General features: G+C 44.6%; 1 long non-coding RNA gene across 1 annotated transcript; it reads right to left on the bottom strand.

Moving 5' to 3' along the window:
• Positions 1-415: 415 nt before the first annotated feature.
• LOC116990820 lies at positions 416-5,064 on the bottom strand. The gene is made up of 3 exons (XR_004416633.1): positions 5,054-5,064; positions 4,513-4,517; positions 416-562 (listed from the first exon to the last, which is right to left on the bottom strand). It is a non-coding gene; the product is annotated as an uncharacterized LOC116990820 (long non-coding RNA).
• Positions 5,065-8,013: the final 2,949 nt, after the last annotated feature.

Here is an 8,013-nt window from a genome sequence, read left to right as displayed (position 1 = left end):
ATGGTAATTGGCTTCAGTCATCTTGTTGAGTCTCATTGTCTGCAACTCATTTTCAACTAGTCCCTAGCTAACAATGGCCTATTTTCTTTATCATAGTTACTTTTTTAGCATACAATACCTTTAATTCATTTGTTCTATATCTCTCAATATCACTGTCTATGTCTCACATTTCCTTCCCGTCAGTCTGAAGAAGGGTCTCGACCCGAAACGCCACCTATTCCTTTTCTCCAGAGACGCTATCTGACCCGCTGAGTTACTCCAGTATTTTGTGTCTACCTTTGGTTTAAACCAGCATCTGCGGTTTCTTCCCACACAGATCACACTTTAACCTCTTTTACTAATGCCCCTGTCTCACTTTGGAAACCTGAACGAAAACCTCTGGAGTCTTTGTGCCCCACCCAAGGTTTCCGTGCGGTTCCCGGAGGTTTTTGTCAGTCTCCCTACCTGCTTCCACTACCTGCAACCCCCTGCAACCTCCGGGAACCGCACGGAAACCTTGGGTGGGGCGCAAAGTCTCCAGAGGTTTCCGTTCAGGTTTCCTAACTGGGACCGGGGCATTACTCTCACAGGACTGCCAAGCGTCTTTCAACGTACACACACATTAGCAAAATGGAATCCTTTAAATTTGGGTTAATTATTTTATAGACGATTTTCTGGGAAGCGCCGAGCAGCATCTGTTGTTTCCCTCTGTCCAATGTGTGTTGTTACTTTAATGAGCAGGACCATGCATCTGCAGGAAGGTCGCTGGTGCGGGCCTCCCTGACACTTTCAATTATAGCCGTTGCTCTGTTTTTCGTTCATAGCGACATAGAACAGAGGTCCTGTCTACATTCTTGATTATATATAGAGAACATACCGAAATAGTTGGAAAGGAACAGGGTGTAACCCTATTATTCGGATTGAAATTCTCCCAAGTCGACCCTCCAGGTGGCTCGGCCATTTGAGCAGACAAGTATTTAATTATTGTTGTCCAATTCGGCTAGATTTCCTCTAAGTGGGTGGACTTTATTAACTCTTGGCCAGGCAGCTTGATAGATGACTTCCAGAATGTGGCAACACAGATTCAACATCTGTACCAAAGAGCTCAACTCATTCCCAATATGATCGGGTGGTACCAAGAACAGGGCAACTAACCTTCTCCCCGCTAAATTCACAGCGAGGGTTATACCCAAATAACATTACATGTCTTCTGCTTAAGAAGGAACTGCAGATGCTGGAAAATCGAAGGTAGACAAAAATGCTGGAGAAACTCAGCGGGTTGTGAGACAGCATCTATGGAGCGAAGGAAATAGGCAACGTTTCGGGTTGAAACCCTTCTTCACACTGATGTAAGGGTGGGGGAGGCGGGAGGAAGAAAGGAAGAGGTGGAGCCAGAGGGTCGAGGGAGAGCTGAGAAGGGGAGGAGAAATTAAGGACTACCTGAAATTAGAGAAGTCAATGTTCATACCGTTGAGGTGCAAACTGCCCAAGTGAAATATGAGATGCTGCTCCTCCAATTTACGGTGGGACTCACTCTGAACATCGAGGAGGCCCATGACAGAAAGGTCGGATTCGGAATGGGAGGGGGAGTTGAAGTGCTGGTGTCTCCAGCACACGAAGAAGGGTTTCGGCCCAAAACGTTGCCTATTTCCTTTGCTCCATAGATGCTGTCACACCCGCTGAGTTTCTCCAGCACTTTTGTCTACCAAGGGACAAGACGAGGCTGCCCCTCATGGCGCCACATGCTGGGATATGGGATTATGGCATCATATTGTAAGAGTGAGCTAAACCATTGGTTTCCACTTGAAAATGACAAAACATTGGTTTGGAGCCAGCCAGAAAATTACGTTTAATTCTGGACATCCCATTTTAGAAAGGAATTGGAACTCTTGGAAAAGGTCAAGGGACCAAAGACTGAATACTAAAATAGATGGCATCTGATCATGGCCTGACACAAACTCATATTAATTTGCTGCCTCATGCATTCTAGACATCTTCAGATAAAGGCCAACATTCCATTAGACTTTCTATTGCCATCTACCATTGTCAGAAGGGTCTCGACCCTGAAACGTCACCCATTCCTTCTCTCCAGAGATGCTGCTGCCTGTCCCGCTGAGTTACTCCAGCATTTTGTGTCTATCTTCGGTTTAAACCAGCATCTGCAGTTCCTTCCCATACCCTTGTTTATTGATTTGTAACACAAGGAAACTCATTTTTTTCACTTTTAATCCAGGCTTATTATATAAATAGTCTGATTTGTCTCTCACACTTTCATATTTGGACACCTCGCATCTGCGCGCAATAAATCCTGCCCATTTTCATCCTTTCCCCATTTATTTCATCTGTTTCTATCTCTTTGTCATTTTCTGCTCTCTCTCTTTCAAAAAAATATTGAGCGGTTCTTAAGATTGGCGCCAAAGAAACGTTCGAAGGCATTTCATATTTCAGGACTGAGCGGGAAGATAGCCATTAAGGACATTTGGATTTTGAAACGGTCTTATAATGGCAAGGAGAAAGATGTAGGAATAGATGCACTCTGGGTTGTTGTCTGGAAAGGAGGAAATTCTTGAAAGATTCAATGATAGTTAGGAAGAAAGAGAGCAGGCTAGATTCAGAGGATTGGAGCAATCAAGAGGGACACTGGTAAAACACAAAGTGCTGGAGCAACGCAACTCAGCGGGTCGGGCAGCTTCTCTGGAGGGAATGGATTTGCGATGCTTCAGGTCGGGACCTTTCCTTACGAGAGACATTGAAGGACCTGTTGTGCGGGGGGTGGGGGGGGTGTATTTTGTCACTTTGTCAGCGCCTTAGGTGGCCGCTATTTGTATACATTGCGTATACAAGCAAAGAATTTCACTGTGCCTTGTGACATGTGACAATAAAGTATTCCTATTCCAATCCACACAGGGCTGGTAGAGTTAAGGGAGGAGAAGAATGTTGAGTAAATCACACATACTCACTGATCTGGTATAACAATATTTAATGAGTAACGTATACAACACACTACAGTATGTTACTCCTACCATGCAGCAGTACTGACTGGCGGCACATGTCAGGTTGTGATATTATGAATGGTGTGGTAGTAGGGGGAGCTTATAACAATAAGGCACTACCTTGGTTAGTAAGTAAAGTAATGGCCCTGTCCCACGGTACGAGTTCATTCCAAGTGCTCTCCCGAGTTTAAAAAAAATCAAACTCGTGGTAAGCACGGAGAATGAACGTAGCGGGTACGTCGGAGCTCGGGGATGTCTCTTACCGGCTCGTACCGCTAACGGCAGGTACTCGGGAAGACTCGCTAGTGGCAGGTAAGCACGGGAAGACTCGTGAAGATTTTTCAACACGTGAAAAATGTCCACGAGAGCCCCGAGTACCGACGAGTGGCCATTACCGTAAATCTCCGAGTTTGAATCAGGGCAAACTCGGGAGAGCTCTTGGAATGAACTCGCACCGTGAGATAGGGCCATTACCAATCTACAAGGACCTAGAAGAATTTGCAAACCAACATATCATTTAACGAGGTGCAGGAAGGGAAACTAGTGGGGATAATGAATATGTTGACATTTTTGCAGGGAGAAGACAAGAAGTGTTGAGCTCTGCTGCTGATGTTGGAAGAACAATGAGGACGTCAAGGTCACCAGGAGAAGGTGAGCTGTACCACCATTGTGGAAACAAACCTGGAGACATATCTACATAAGAATGCTGGAGAAACTCAGCGGGTGCAGCAGCATCTATGGAGCGAAGGAAATAGGTAACGTTTCGGGCCGAAACCCTTCGTCTGACGAAGGGTTTCGGCCCGAAACGTTACCTATTTCCTTCGCTCCATAGATGCTGCTGCACCCGCTGAGTTTCTCCAGCATTTTTATGTACCTTCGATTTTCCAGCATCTGCAGTTCCTTCTTGTACGACATATCTACAATTGCACTTCAAGCTAATTGAACTTTAGCTTGGAGCTCTGCTTTCTAAAAGATGGTGATGTTCAAGAAAACATGTTTTGGAATGTTTCTGGCATTGATGGATGTGTTACACTGGCAAGCTTTCGATATTAAGCTACAACATATGAATTCTTTAGTGATCAAGTGAAAGAATCTTCACTCACTACGGCCAGATGCAGCCAACATTGGAGTTGTCAGCCCTGAACTGATTATTTATTTTTAAGCATCAAATAAGAAAATATTTAAGTTTGGATTTTAAACTATTAAGCTGCTCTCCAGCGTATTTGATTTGATTTGTGTCGCAAAACTATTCTTGTGGAAGGCACATTAGGACAAAGTAGCGTGCACCCCACAAGGCCATGACATTAAGAGCAGAATTAGGCCATTCGGCCCATCGAGTCTTCCCTACCTTTCGATCATGGCTGATCTATTTTCACTCTCAACCCCATTGCCATAAGGTCATAAGGTCATAAGGGATAGGAGCAGAATTAGGCCATTCGGCCCGTCAAGTTTACTCCACCATTAGATCATGGCTGATGTATTTTTCCTCTCAACCTCATTCTCCTGCCTTCTCCCCGGAATCTTTGATGCCCTTACAAACCAAGACTATCAATCTCGGACACATCATCCATCGCCTGTCCATTCCCTTCACAGATATTGCCCGACCCGCTGAGTTCCTCCAAAACCAATTGTTTTTCTCAAGATCTCAGCATCTCAGCAACTCCTTGTATCTTCATTAGGGCTGATGTTTGACTTTCTAACCGAGAAGCAAGTTCTTCGGAACAAAGGACCTGGGTAGTTTCTAAAACGAGGAGCCAGAACTATGCCCAGTCGAGAAATCGATCCTGTAAGCAGTGAAAGCCCTCAAGTCCGCAGTCACAACATATTTGGTGATGTCTTAGATTAATCTGTTTTAATATTCACTCTGATCCGAAGACATCTACAGACATTAGGGAGGATGAAATTAATAATGTCAAGTAGCTGATCTGGAATTACGTTCCAGACACTAGAACATGACTAATAATTTGACCAGTAACACGATCCATCTATTAGTGTGGTTCAAAGCCTATTTGATCCAACTGACAGCAAGCCAGCACAAATCTCAGTCATTAAAGTATTCCACATAGATCTGATATCGGAACATTGTGTCCTTGTATGCTATATTCCGTGGACATTCCAGTAACTGGTAATGAGTTGTTTTATTAGGTTGACTAACCCTTTAAATGAGCAAACACTTCAACCTATCCAAACTGAAAAATAAATCCTGCGAATCAATGCTTGTAAAATTAACTAAACCCTATCTGCTTTTCTGAATTCGTACAAAATAGCCCCACGGCCGTTTGAGTCGTAGATTACTTTTGATAATTTTATAACCATAAGTGATAGGAGCAGAATTAGGCCATTCGGCCCATCATGTCTACGGACAATAAAACACTCCTGAGTCTTGCGGTCCAATGGCCTCAATGGATCAGAATTAGTAAGATTTGATTTTAGTGATTTTTGATTTGACTTCGTGATTTTTGAAATGGAATTATTAAACAAAGCTTGCCATCAAATTGCTCCGTTATTTTATTTTCCCTACTTCATTGTGTAGTAAACAATGATGATTCCAAAGGGAACAATCTGCACCTTATGTATTTAAATGGATACAAATTTGCGACTTAACCACTTGTGTTGTAAAAAGGCACAAAAGTCCGCAACTTACCAGCAAGTATTGGATACAATTGTGTAGACAATCAGATGAGGGATCGGCCATGTACATAAGAGGATTGTGACGCTCTAGAATTCTCCTCTCCTGACATCTTTGAATGCTCGGTTTGTCCATAAGTTCTAGGAGCTGAATGAGGCCATTCGGCCCATCAGATCCAATCTGCCATCCAATCATGGCGGATCAATCTTTCCCTCACAACTCCATGTTTTATTGTCATATGTTCCCAAAACGGAACAATAAAATTCTTACTTGCAAACCCTGAAAACCCTGAAACAACAGACATGTAAACATAGTACTCTGTAAAAGCTGTAATAAACATCAAGAAAAGGTCAGTATATATATGTGAAAACAGACAAATAAATAAACAATAATAGTATATGTGACTGATGGGCTACATTGCCGAGAACTATATTCTGCACTCTATATAGTATCTTCTCCGTTGCTCTATCTATTGTACTTGAGTTTGAACTGATTGCATCCATGTGTGGTATCTCTGATCTGTTTGGAAGGGCAGGCAAGGAAAGCTTACACTCTACCTCGCTGGTACATGTGGCACCCATACAATTAAAAGTAAACCAAAATGATCTTTGTAGCAATATTTCAACATCATTTATGTGGTTTAAGTATTAATTTAAAATTTAGAGTCATAGGGTCATAAAGTGATACAGCGTGGAAACAGGACCTTCAGCCCAACTTGTCCACACCAGCCAACATGTCCCATGGGGGCCCTCGGTGGGGGTCCCTCTACGCAGGGATTCTCCCCCTCTGCATTGGGGACCTGGGATGGAGGGTACTGCACCGAGGGTGTTCCCTGTAACCTGTTTCTCTCGCGGCTCACAGACTCGCAGGCCGCCTGCCCTACTTGTGCGGGCTGGAAGAGTCTGTGTACCTCGTGTACATGGAGTGCGTGAGGCTGCAGCCACTGTTTCAATACCTAAAGGGGCTGCTCCTTGCCTTCTGGCTGCATTTTTCACCCACCATCCTCATCTTTGGACACCCTGTGCGTAGGGGAGAGGGTAATAATAATAATAATGGATGGGATTTATATAGCGCCTTTCTAATACTCAAGGCGCTTTACATCACATTATTCATTCACTCCTCAGTCACACTCGGTGGTGGTAAGCTACTTCTGTAGCCACAGCTGACCTGGGGCAGACTGACGGAAGCGTGGCTGCCATTCTGCGCCTACGGCCCCTCCGACCACCACCAATCACTCACACACATTTACACACAGGCAAAGGTGGGTGAAGTGTCTTGCCCAAGGACACAACGACAGTATGCACTCCAAGCGGGATTCGAACCGGCCACCCTCCGGTCGCCAGCCGAACACTTAGCCCATTGTGCCATCTGTCGTCCCAAGGATAGGGCTGAAGATGTCCTGGTTGGGTTGCTCCTGGTCCTGGCCAAGCTGGCCATCCGCGAGTCAAGGCGCCAGGCGGTGGAGGGCTCTACCCGAGCCGGCTGCCTGCCCCTTTTCTGGGGATACGTCCGTGCCCGGGAGGGGTTAGAAAGGGAATACGCCCTGTCCACGGGCACCCTGGGGGAGTTCCGGGACCGCTGGGCTCCGCAGCGTGTTGAATGCATCTTTGACAAGGAGTGTAAAATAGCTGTATAGCGGATTATTAAAGATATTTATTTGTATTGTTTTATGGTGGTGGGTTCCTCTTCACCTTAAACCAATGCCCTCTTGTCCTCGATTCACATACTCTTGGTAAGAGACTCTGTGCTTCTACCCGATCTGTTTCTCTCGTGATTTAACACCCCTCTATAAGATCAACCCTCATCCTCCTGTTCTCCAATATTTCTTGGAACATTTATAGTCTGTTTCATTTTAATAATTTTAAATGGCATTCAGAGACATTTAAGTTATTTGCTTTTCTGATATAAAGCTGGAGGCGGGTGTTCCGCTGGCTATCAAAATCTTTGAAAATGATGGGGAACTCTACACCACAGACCTCACTGCTAGGATCTGGGAAATTTCAAAACAGCAGGAACGCAAGTGGAGACATAAACTTGGACGCGGAACTGTTACGGGGCAGCAATCAACACTGCAGCAACCTCAGCAATTATTGGAACCTGATGGGATTCGACAGAAATGTCCATTAACTTTTAGAACTAGTTAATCATAATCACTGAAATAACCAGATACCATCAGTTAATTTCCCTCAAAGGCTAGCTTGACCAAAATCAGTTCCAAAATGCCAGCAGAACAGGAAAAGCTGTGGAAGTGAAAATTTTCACGAGGGCTCACAGCAAAACGAAGCATTTAAATGATGTCGGGATTTACTCTAGGTCTGGTTTTGCACGGCTGTGCACAAGATTAACGGTGCCTTGCGCGAGAGCTCAGGGGTGTCCATTTCAAGGAGATGTGCGCGGCAAGGTTTAACCCAC

Source organism: Amblyraja radiata, chromosome 32 (assembly GCF_010909765.2).
Source record: "Amblyraja radiata isolate CabotCenter1 chromosome 32, sAmbRad1.1.pri, whole genome shotgun sequence".
Taxonomy (NCBI): Eukaryota; Metazoa; Chordata; class Chondrichthyes; order Rajiformes; family Rajidae; genus Amblyraja; species Amblyraja radiata.
This window is presented reverse-complemented; position numbering and strand designations above follow the sequence as displayed.